Consider the following 12968-nt stretch of genomic DNA (forward strand, 5'->3'; position numbering starts at 1 on the left):
ACAATCGCCCAAAAAAAAAAAAAACTATGGCTCAGAATATGGAGGCACTAAAACATCATTTTTTTTGTTTCAAAAATAATATTATTGTGTAAAACTTACATAAATAAAAAAAAGTATACATATTAGATATCGCCGCATCCGAATCGACCGGCTCTATAAAAATATCACATGATCTAACCCCTCAGATGAACACAGTAAAAAAATTTAAATAAAAACTGTGCTAAATAAACCATTTTTTGTCACCTTACATCACAAAAAGTGTAATAGCAGGTGATCAAAAAGTCACACGCACCCCAAAATAGTGCCAATAAAACCGTCATCTCATCCCGCAAAAATCATACCCTATCCAAGGTAATCGCCCAAAAACTGAAAAAATTATGGCTCTCAGACTATGGAAACACTAAAACATGATTTTTTTTGCTTCAAAAATGAAATCATTGTGTAAAACTTACATAAATAAAAAAAAAGTATACATATTAGGTATCGCCGCGTCCGTGACAACCTGGTCTAAACAGTCCAGCAAAATCTGCCTTCCAAAAACCATATGGCATTCCTTTCCTTCTGCGCCCTACCGTGTGCCCATACAGCAGTTTACGACCACATATGAGGTGTTTCTGTAAACTACAGAATCCGGGCAATAAATATTGAGTTTTGTTTGGCTGTTAACCCTTGCTTTGTTACTGGAAAAAATGGATTCAAATGGAAAATTTGCCAAAAAATTTTAATTCTGAAATTTCATCTCCAATTGCCAATAACTCTTGTGGAACACCTAAAGGGTTAACGACATTTGTAAAATCAGTTTTGAATACCTTGAGGGGTGTAGTTTCTTAGATGGGGTCACTTTTATGGAATTTATACTCTAGGGGTGCATTAGGGGGGCTTCAAATGGGACATGGTTTAAAAAAAAAACAGTCCAGCAAAACCTGCCTTCTAAAAACCATATGGCATTCCTTTCCTTCTGCGCCCTGCCGTGTACCCGTACAGCGGTTTACGACCACATATGTGGTGTTTCTGTAAACTACAGAATCAGAGCCATAAATATTGAGTTTGGTTTGGGTGTTAACCCTTGCTTTGTAACTGGAAAAAAATTATTAAAATGGAAAATCTGCCAAAAAAGTGAAATTTTGAAATTGTATCTCTATTTTCCATTAATGCTTGTGGAAAACCTAAAGGGTTAACGACATTTGTAAAATCAGTTTTGAATACCTTGAGGGGTGTAGTTTCTTAGATGGGGTCACTTTTATGGAGTTTCTACTCTAGGGGTGAATCAGGGGGGCTTCAAATGGGACATGGTGTAAAAAAATAACAGTCCAGCAAAACCTGCCTTCCAAAAACCGTATGGCATTCCTTTCCTTCTGCGCCCTGCCGTGTGCCCGTACAGCGGTTTACAACCACATATAAGGTGTTTCTGTAAACTACAGAATCAGAGCCATAAATATTGAGTTTGGTTTGGGTGTTAACCCTTGCTTTGTAACTGGAAAAACTGCCAAAAAAGTGAAATTTTGAAATTGTATCTCTATTTTCCATTAATTCTTGTGGAACACCTAAAGGGTTAAAGTTTGTAAAATCAGTTTTGAATACCTTGAGGGGTGTAGTTTCTAGAATGGGGTCATTTTTGGGTGGTTTCTATTATGTAAGCCTCGCAAAGTGACTTCAGACCTGAACTGGTCCCTAAAAATTGGGTTTTTGAAAATTTCTTAAAAATTTCAAGATTTGCTTCTAAACTTCTAAGCCTTATAACATCCCCAAAAAATAAAATATCATTCCCAAAATGATCCAAACATGAAGTAGACATATGGGGAATGGAAAGTAATAACTATTTTTGGAGGTATTACTATGTATTATAGAAGTAGAGAAATTGAAACTTGGAAATTTGCAATTTTTTACCAATTTTTGGTAAATTTGGTATTTTTCTTATAAATAAAAATTAATTTTTTTGACTTAATTTTACCAGTGTTATGAAGTACAATGTGTGACGAAAAAACAATCTCAGAATGGCCTGGATAAGTCAAAGCGTTTTAAAGTTATCACCACTTAAAATGACACTGGTCAGATTTGCAAAAAATGGCCTGGTCCTTAAGGTGAAATAAGACAGTGTCCTTAAGGAGTTAAAACATTTGGTTTAAATTCAGATATACAGGCATTTGAAATACAGCCATTTTGGGCAAAAATCTTTAATTCAGGCCTACACTGATTCAGGCCGTGTGAGATACACCCTCTACATACAGGGGTTTCATTCAGGCATTTGAAATACAGCCATTTGAAATTCAACCATTTTGGGCAAAAAATCTTTAATTGAGGCCTAGTCTGGTTTAGGCCGTGTGAGATACACCCTTTACATACTGTCGTTCTATTCTACTATTAAACACCCATTTAGGGCAAAATATGAGGAGAGCGTCAAATAAGGGACGTGGCCCAGGTCGTTGTGCTGCTGGTGGAGCTCCTGTTGCAGGAAGAGGACGTGGTTGATCTGTGCCAGCTACATGCACAAGTGAAACCCCTTCCTCAGGTGCGAGTCGGCGACAAAACCTGCAGCGGTATTTGGTCAGGCCTATTGCTGCTCTACGAATGGTGAGGCCTGAACAAGTACAGGCGATGGTATATTGGGTTGCTGAAAGTGGATCCAGATCCTTCACATTGTCTCCCACCCAGTCTCCTGCTGAAAGACCACAGTTGGCACCTGCAGCCGATGTCCATCAGTCTTTCACCTCACCCCCTTGCAAATCAGCCAAGCAGTCTAAGCCCCAAGTCATGCAGCAGTCTCTTCTGCTTTTTGATGACTCTGTTAGCAGGGTTTCCCAGGGCCATCCAACTAGCCCTGCCCCAGAAGTGGAAGAGATTGAGTGCACCGATGCCCAACCACTTATCTTTCAAGATGAGTACATGGGAGGACCATCGCAGCACGTCTAGGATGATGACGAAACACAGGTGCCAACTGCTGGGGCTTTCGAAAGTGTGCAGACCGACAAGGAAGGCAGGGGTGAAGACTGGGTGGAAGATGATGTGGAGGACGATGAGGTCCTTGACCCCACATGGAATCAAGGTCATGCGAGTGACCTATGTAGTTCAGAGGAGGAGGCGGTGGTCGCACAGAGCCACCAGCACAGCAGAAGAGGGAGCAGGGTGCAAAAGCAGAGCATCCGTCCTCTAGACAGTACGCCTGCTACTGCCCACTGCAGCAAGGGACCGACCACACCAAAGCCAGCTCCAAGGAGTTCCCTGGCGTGGCAGTTCTTCAGACAATGTGCTGACGACAAGACACGAGTGGTTTGCACTCTGAACAATCAAAGCCTGAAGCAAGGCATAAATGTTCTCAACCTGAGCACAACCTGCATGACCAGGCATTTAAGTGCAAAGCACGAGCTGCAGTGGAGTAGACACCTCAAAAACCAAGAAAGGTCTCTGGCTCCTCCTGCTTCCTCTTCTGCTGCAGTCGCGGCCTCTTCATCCACCTCTGGAGTGACAGTGCCACCTGCCACCCCACAAACAGAGGATCTGCCAGCAACACCAACACCTGGGTCACCAGGCATCTCCACAATGTCACACGGAAGCGTTCAGCTCTCCATCTCCCAAATGCTGGAGAGGAAGTGGAAGTACCCCCCTACCCACCCGCGATCCCTAGCCCTGAATGCCAGCATTTCTAAATTACTGGCCTTTGAAATGCTGTCATTCCGTCTGGTGGAGACAGATAGTTTTAAAAACCTTATGGCGGTGGATGTCCCACAGTACGTCGTGCCCAGCTGCCACTACTTTTCAAGGCGAGCCATCCCTTCCCTGCACAACCAAGTAGGAGACAAAATCAGGTGTGCACTGCGCAACGCCATCTGTGGCAAGTTGCACCTCACTACGGATATGTGGACCAGCAAGCACGGTCAGGGCCGTTATATCTCCATAACAGCACACTGGGTAAATGCAGTGGCGGCTGGGCCTGAGGCGGATAGCAGTTTGGCGCATGTCCTTCCACCACCGAGGATTGCAGGGTGCTTCAGTTTGCCTCCTGTTGCTTCCTCCTCCTACTCTGCTTCCTCATCCGGTCACCTTCACCACCAACTTCAGCACAGCCAGGGGTAAACGACAGCAGGCTGTTTTAAAACTTATCTGTTTGGGGGACAAACCCCACACCGCGCAGGAGCTGTGGACGGGCCATGAACAACAGACTGATGAGTGGTTTGTGCCATCCAGCCTCAAGCCCGGCCTGGTGGTGTGCGATAATGGGCAAAATCTCGTAACAGCTCTGGGACTAGCCGGTTTGACGCACATCCCTTGCCTGGCGCATGTGCTGAATTTGGTGGTGCAGATATTCCTTAAAAAATACACGATATGTCAGAGCTTCTGCATAAACTGCCGTTTGTGTGCGCTTTCGGCGTTCTCACCCTGCTGCTGCTCGCCTGTCAGAGCTGCAGCGTAACTTCGGCCTTCCCGATCACTGCCTCATATGCAACGTGCCCACAAGGTGGAACTCCACCTTGCACATGCTGGCCAGACTGTGCGAGCAGCAGCAGGCGATAGTGGAGTTTCAGCTGCAGCACGCACGGTTGAGTCGCTCGACTGAACAGCACCACTTCACCACCAATGTCTGGGCATCCATGCGAGACCTGTGTTCCTTGTTGCGCTGTTTGGAGTACTCCACCAACATGGCCAGTGCCGATAAAGCCGTTCTCAGAGCCGTTAGGCCTAACTAACTGGGACAAAGTCCTCAAAAATAAAAATACAGCCACAAAATGGGATATCTTTAAAAACATCCTAAAATCTCATTGTGAGAGGTACATACGGTATGGAATAAAAGTAAGGAACAAAAAGAAACCAATGTGGATAAATAGAACTGTAAAGAAAGCAATAAATGACAAAAAGAAACCATATAAATCACTAAAACAGGAAGGTAGCACGGAAGCACTGAAAAACTATAAGGAAAAAAATAGAACATGTAAAAAACAAATAAAAGCGGCCAAACTAGAGACCGAGAGGCTAATTGCCAAAGAGAGTAAAACTAACCCTAAAATGTTCTTCAATTATATAAATGTTAAAAAGTATAAATCTGAAGGTGTCGGCCCTTTAAAGAGTAATGAGGGGGGAGTTGCAGAGAGCGACGAGGAGAAAGCAAAACTGTTAAATATTTTTTCTCCAGTGTATTCAGATGACATGCAGAATGTAAAAATAAATTCCCCATTAAAAGTGTCCTGTCTGACCCAGGAAGAAGTACATCAGCGACTTAAAAAGATTAAAATAGACAAATCGCCAGGACCGGATGGCATACACCCCCGTATCCTAAGGGAATTAAGTAATGTCATAGCTAGACCCTTATTTCTGATATTTGCGGACTCTATACTGACAGGGAATGTTCCACAGGATTGGCACATGACAAATGTGGTGCCAATATTCAAAAAGGGTCCAAAAACAGAGCCTGGAGACTATAGGCCGGTAAGTTTAACATCTGTTATGGGTAAACTGTTTGAAGGTTTTCTGAGAGATGCTATCTTAGAGCATCTCAACGGAAATAAGCAAATCACGCCATATCAGCATGGCTTCGTGAGGGATCGGTCATGCCAAACTAATTTAATCAGTTTCTATGAGGAGGTAAGTTCTAGACTTGACAGCGGCGAATCAATGGATGTCGTATATCTGGACTTCTCCAAAGCATTTGACACTGTACCACATAAAAGGTTAGTATATAAAATGAGAATGCTCGGACTGGGAGAAAACGTCTGTATGTGGGTAAGTAACTGACTCAATGATGGAAAACAGAGGGTGGTTATTAACGGTACACACTCAGATTGGGTCACTGTCACTAGTGGGGTACCTCAGGGGTCAGTATTGGGCCCTATTCTCTTTAATATATTTATTAATGATCTCTTAGAAGGCTTGCATAGTAAAGTATCAATTTTCTCAGATGACACTAAACTGTGTAAAGTAATTTACACTGAAGAGGACAGTATACTACTACAGAGGGATCTGGATAGATTGGATGCTTGGGCAGATACTGTAAGTGGCAGATTAGGTTTAACACTGACAAATGTAAAGTTATGCACATGGGAAGGAATAATGCAAGTCACCCGTACATACTAAATGATAAAACACTCGGTAACACTGACATGGAAAAGGATCTAGGAATTTTAATAAACAGCAAACTAAGCTGCAAAAACCAGTGTCAGGCAGCTGCTGCCAAGGCCAATAAAATAATGGGTTGCATCAGAAGGGGCATAGATGCCCGTGATAAGAACATAGTCCTACCACCTTACAAATAGCTAGTCAGACCACACATGGAGTACTGTGTACAGTTTTGGGCTCCTGTAAACAAGGCAGACATAGCAGAGCTGGAGAGGGTCCAGAGGAGGGCAACTAAAGTAATAACTGGAATGGGGCAACTACAGTACCCTGAAAGATTATCAAAAATAGGGTTATTCACTTTAGAAAAAAGACGACTGAGGGAGATCTAATTAATATTATTATTATTATTATTATTATTATTTATTATTAAAGCGCCATTCATTCCATAGCGCTGTACATATGATAAGGGGTGCACATACATAATACAGACAAGTGCACTAAGCAGGAACAAGACGAGTTACAGACTGGTACAGAAGGAGAGAGGGCCCTGCCCTTGAGGGCTTACAATCTACATGGTATGGGAGAAGGACACAGTAGGTGCGGGTTAAGTTGGTCATGGCGGTATAGAGGCAGCAGGGTCACGGGTTGTAGGCTTGTCTGAAGAGGTGGGTTTTCAGGTTTCTTTTGAAGGATTCCACTGTAGGTGAGAGTCTGATATGTTGGGGTAGCGAGTTCCAGAGTATGGGGGATGCACGGGAGAAATCTTGGACTCGATTGTGGGAAGAGGCAATAAAAGGAGAGGAGAGAAGGAGGTCTTGTGAGGATCGGAGAGTGCGTGTGGGGGTGTATCGGGAAAGTAGCTCAGAGATGTAGGGAGGGGACAGGTTATGGACGGCCTTGTATGTATTTGTTAGTGAATTCGTTGGGCAATGGGGAGCCAGTGAAGGGATTGGCAGAGGGGAGAGGCAGAGGAGTAATAGGGTGAGAGGTGGATTAGTCAGGCAGCAGAGTTGAGGAAAGATTGGAGGGGTGCGAGAGTGCTATATGGAAGGCCACAGAGGAGAATGTTGCAGTAGTCTAGGCGGGAGATAATGAGGGCATATACAAGCATTTTCGCCGATTCAAAGTTTAGGAAAGCATGGATGCGGGAGATGTTTTTGAGTTGGAGGCGGCAGGTGGTGGAAAGGGCTTGGATGTGCGGTCGGAAGGAAAGGGCAGAATCGAAGGTCACTCCAAGGAAGCAGGCTTTGTTGACTGGGGAGAGTGTGCAGCCATTGATCATGATAGATAGGTCTGTTGGGGAAGTTGAACAAGATGGGGGAAAGATTATGAATTCTGTCTTATCCATGTTAAGTTTAAGAAAGCGAGAGGAGAAGAAGGATGATATAGAAGATAGACATTGTGGGATTCTTGATAGTAAGGTGGTGATGTCTGGACCAGGTAGATTTGTGTGTCGTCAGCGTAGGAGTGATACTGAAAGCGTGGGACTCTGAGCTGTCCCAGGCCAAAAGTGTAGATAGAGAAGAGCAGGGGTCCTAGGACAGAGCCTTGCGGGACACCAATAGAGAGGGAATGAGACGAGGAGGTGGTGCGGGAGTATGTATAAATATTAATATGTATAAATATATCAGGGGTCAGTATAGAGATCTATCCCATCATCTATTTATCCCCAGAACTGTGACTGTGAAGAGGGGACATCCTCTGCGTCTGGAGGAAAGAAGGTTTGTACACAAACATAGAAAAGGATTCTTTACGGTAAGAGCAGTGAGACTATGGAACTCTCTGCCTGAGGAGGTGGTGATGGTGAGTACAATAAAGGAATTCAAGAGGGGCCTGGATGTATTTCTGGAGCGTAATAATATTACAGGCTATAGCTACTAGAGAGGGGTCGTTGATCCAGGGAGTTATTCTGATTGCCTGATTGGAGTCGGGAAGGAATTTTTTATTCCCCTAAAGTGGGGAAAATTGGCTTCTACCTCACAGGTTTTTTTTTTGCCTTCCTCTGGATCAACTTGCAGGATAACAGGCAGAACTGGATGGACAAATGTCTTTTTTCGGCCTTATGTACTATGCAACCATGTTACTATCCCACTTCTATGCCTCCTTGAAAAAGCGCTCCTGGCGATGATGGAAGAGGATGTGGCACAGGAGGAGGAGGAGGAAGAGGGATCATTTTGTATGGTTTCCGGCCAGTCATTCCCAAGTCCGAGGGTGGATTCCTGCACCCCCAAACCCAAGGTACACAATTGTCCAGCCAGGGCACAGTTCTGGAGGATGAGGAGGAGGAGATGGAGGAGAAGGAACCATGTTCACAGCAGGGTGGCACCCAGACCAGCTCATGGCCATCAAAGGTGCGTGGATGGGGGGATACAGAGGACACAGACGATACACCTCCCACAGAGGACAGCTTTTCATTGCCTCTGGGCAGCCTGGCACACATGAGCGATTACATGCTGTAGAGTCTCCGCAACGACCGCCGAGTTTCCCACATTCTAAATTGTGCTGATTACTGGGTGGCCACGCTGCTGGATCCCCGTTACAAGGACAACGTACTGTCCTTAATTCCGTCACTAGAGCGTGATCGTAAGATGCGCAAGTACAAGCGCATGCTGGTAGATGCGCTGCTGGTGGCACTCCCACCTGACAGCGGGGGCACAGTGGAAGCACAAGGCGAAGGCAGAGGACGAGGAAGAGGTCGCCAACGCAGCTGGGGCACCACCAGCACCTCAGAAGGCAGGGTTAGCATGGCCGAAATGTGGAAAATCTTTATCAGCACGCCAAAACAACCAGCACCACCAGCTGATATGGAACGTCTTAGCAGGAGGCAACATTTCACCAACATGGTGGAGCATTATGTGTGCACACGCCTACACGTACTGAATGCCGGGTCTGCCCCCTTCAACCTCTGGGTCTCCAAATTGGACAAATGGCCTGAGCTTGCCATTTACGCCTTGGAGGTGCTGGCCTGCCCTGCAGCCAGTGTATTATCTGAACGTGTGTTTAGCACGGCAGGGGACGTCATCACAGACAAGCGCAGCCGCCTGTGCACAGCCAATGTGGACAAGCTCACGTTCATTAAAATGAACCAGGCATGGATCCCTCAGGACTTGTCCGTACCTTGTGCAGAATAGACATGTATACCGGCACTAACCAGCCATTGTTATACTGCAGCGCAATTGCTCATTCTTGTATTTTGGATATTTCACACTCTTTTAGAGTGTATCCTAATTTAAAAAAATAAAATTAAAACTAAAAAACCTGTGTTGGCTACCTCGTCCTCCTCGACCGCCGCTTCCACCTACACTGCTACATCCACCGCCTCCTCAAACTCCTACTCCATATGGAACTCCACCTCATAAATCAAATTTTATTTTATATCATTTCACTACTTTGTCATTTACATTTTCGGGTGAAATTCACCAATTTTTGGGTGTATAGTACCACTGCTATACCTAGTAGGCCAGTTAAAAAAAAAAATAATAATTGTCATTAACATTTTCAGGTGAAATTCACCAATTTTTGGATGTATAGTACCACTGCTATACCTAGTAGGCCGGTTAAAAAAATATAATTGTCATTTACATTTTAGGGTGAAATTCACCAATTTTGGTGTGTATAGTACCACTGCTATACCTAGTAGACTGGTAAAAATTGTCAGTTACATTTTCTGGTGAAATTAACAAATTTTTGCGTGTGATGTACAGCTGCTATACCTAGTAGACAGGTTTAAAAAAAAAAAAATTGTCAGTTACATTTTTTGGTGAAATTCACCAATTTTTGGGTGTAATATACCCCTCCTCTACCTAGTTGACAGCTTAATAAATTTCAATAATTTTTCTGTTACATTCTTGGGTTGACATTATACAATTTTAGACGTGAATAAACACCTGCTATGCATAGGTGACAGGGAATAAAATTTGATATATTATTCAGTAATTATTGCACCCCACATCCTTTTATTCAATGCTTAAATTTTGAAAAGTTGTCACACTTTTACGCTTTAATAATTTCTCCCATATTTCAACTCTATATTTTACATTTGAAAAAATTAATCCTCTCTTGGATGTGGTCTCTCTTTCTCACGCTCCCTCTCTGGCCTGGAACCCTGATTCCCGCCACCCGTGATCACCATGGTAGGCGCATAAAAGAACATCGAAAGTTGATAGAGCAGATATCAAATTGGATCGTGAACATCACGGGGAGGTGCCACATGGTGGGGCAGTAAGTGTGCACACGCCTACACAAACTGACTGACAGGGGTCAGCCCCTGCAACTTCTGGGTCTCCAAATTGGGCACATGGCCTGAGCTTGCCCTTTACCCCTTGGAGGTGCTAGCCTGCCCTGCAGCCAGTGTATTGTCTGAATGTGTGTTTAGCATGACTGGAGGGGGTTATCACAGGTTATATTTCCCAATGTTTTGGGGTGTATCCAAATTTTAAAAATAAAATTTTAAACCAAAAAGCAGTGTAGGCTACCTACTCCTCCACCGCTGCTTCCACCTATACCGCCACATCCACCGCCTCCTCAACCTCCTACTTCATATGGACCTCGTCCTCCTAGATCAAGATTATTATTTTTTATTTTTACCTATTTTATGTTATTTAAAGTCCTTTCCCTATCCACATTTGTTTGCAGAGCACTTGCCATGCTCTTAACCACATTTTGACGCCATTTGCAGCCCTCTAGCCCTTTCCATGACATTTTTACAGCCATTTTAGTGCTCAAAAGTTCGGGTCCCCATTGACTGCAATGGGGTTCGGGGTCAAGTTCGGGTCCGGGTCATGGGCAGTGAGGGTGGACCCACTGTTCTAACCAACAGTTTTACTCTTCACTAATCCTGAGGGAGTTATCCTGGCAGTTCCCTGGTTTTCACCAGATAAACCGATACAGCAATCTGGCCTTCGTAGTAGAGCTACCAAGCCGCTACTTCTTGGAATAGTTTTAGTGTGGTTGTCTGCTGACCCAATGGGGTGAGTGGCAACTGTGGCAAGCAACCAGGGATCAGTTAATAAATGTAGTAAGGAAAAGGCAGGTGTCAGGACAGGTAGAGTATATGCAAATCCTTGAAAGAGTTCTGAGATCAGGGCAGGTGTTAGGGTTAGTAAGGTGAGCAGACATGGGTCATGTGGCAGAGAGTCAGGATTCAGGACACAGGCAGAAGTCAGTACATGGACAGACAAGCAAATTATAGTTCTTTTGTAGGGCTTATCAAGCAAGTAAAACCAAACAAATTAATCAGGCAAGGTGTGTATCAAACAGCCCAGCATATATAAGGGGGATGATGAGCTCATTAGTTAAACAGCGGCACATAGAGCAAAAAGGTGAATTAACCCTTACAGTACTACAGAAAGATGTTCAATGAATAGACACTAATACATACAAAAGAGAGCTAGTATCCAGGCTGCAGTATGAAGCATGGGACACAGGAGTTTGGTAGCCAGCCCCGGGCACCCCAAGTTATGCAGCAGTGGGATAGCGGGATGGTAGCTTGCATAGATCATCACCATGACATACAGACTGTTTAAGAGGAAAGGATAGACACCATTGCCACCATAGTTAGCTCCTTGTAAGTTGTGGCTCTAAAAAAAACTTGTATTATAGTTTGTGGAAAATTGAAAGATTTCTCATTGCAAAGGTTGTGAGTATTCAATACCGTATAGTGATACTGCCATACTTCAGTACAGTTTCGTACTGTACCTGGGCTGTTTCTCTAACCTTTGTTCCGATCCTCCATTATCTGATTCACATCTTTCCTTATGTGTTGAAACAAAAGCTTGAATTTCCTTATAGTCACTCGATTTTTAGGGTCCATTCACACATCCGTAGTGTATTGCATTGTATTGCATTGAATTGTAGATCCGCAACACACCCTGGCCTATAGAACTGCCTATTCTTGTCCACAATTGCGGACAAGAATAGGACATGTTTTATTTTTTTTCCGAAGCTGCGGACCGGATGATAGATGGCGCACTTCGGAAATGCGGATGCGGACAGCACACTGTGTGCAATTGTATACATTCCTGCCCCATAGAGAATGAATGGGTTTGCACCCGTTCCGCAATTTGAGGAACGGATGAAGACCCATTCTACGGACGTGTGAATGGACCCTTTAAATATCAATAGGGTAGTAAGGGTTTCACTTGTAACTGAAAGATAGCATTCCATTCATTCTAAAGAATCTTTAGCAAAGACACTTATCAGAGTATCAGAGAATACTCTGCAGCTGCTAACAGTGAAATTTAACCCAAATCACTAAAAGGCTTATTTTAAAGCTCTGTGTGGAGGTCATCTATTTTTACATGGAAACATATAGAAAGCTGCGCTTATAGAGCACCCAACTACTCAAATCAATATTACAGATTACAAGATTTCACTACAGGAACACATTAGAAAAGGACAGTAATTAATTCATAAAGACTAATTGCTGAGGGTACTTTCACACTAGCGTTAAAGTTTTCCGATATTGAGTTCCGTCCTAGGGGCTCAATACCGGAAAAAACGCTTCAGTTTTGTCCCAATGCATTCTGAATGGAAAGCAATCTGTTCAGTATGCATCAGGATGTCTTCAGTTCAGTCCCTTTTACGGTATTTGGCCGGAGAAAATACTGCAGCATGCCAATATTTCGTAACACTTGGCGGATTGCGGATCTGGCATTAATTTCCATTTGAAATGTATTAATGCTGGATCCGGTACCAAGTGTTCTGGAAAAACAATCTGTTTTTCCGGACGACACCGGAGAGACCGATCCAGTATTGCAATGCATTTGTCAGACGGATCTGCATCCGGATCCGGAAACAAATTATATCCGTTTGCATACGGATTTCTGGATCCGGCAGGCAGTTACGGCAACGGAACTGCCTGCCGGATTCTTCTAACGCTAGTGTGAAAGTACCCTTAAGAGAGGAGTAAGACATGTTAATTT

The sequence above is a fragment of the Bufo bufo genome, chromosome 1 (genome assembly GCF_905171765.1).
Source record: "Bufo bufo chromosome 1, aBufBuf1.1, whole genome shotgun sequence".
Lineage (NCBI taxonomy): Eukaryota > Metazoa > Chordata > Amphibia > Anura > Bufonidae > Bufo > Bufo bufo.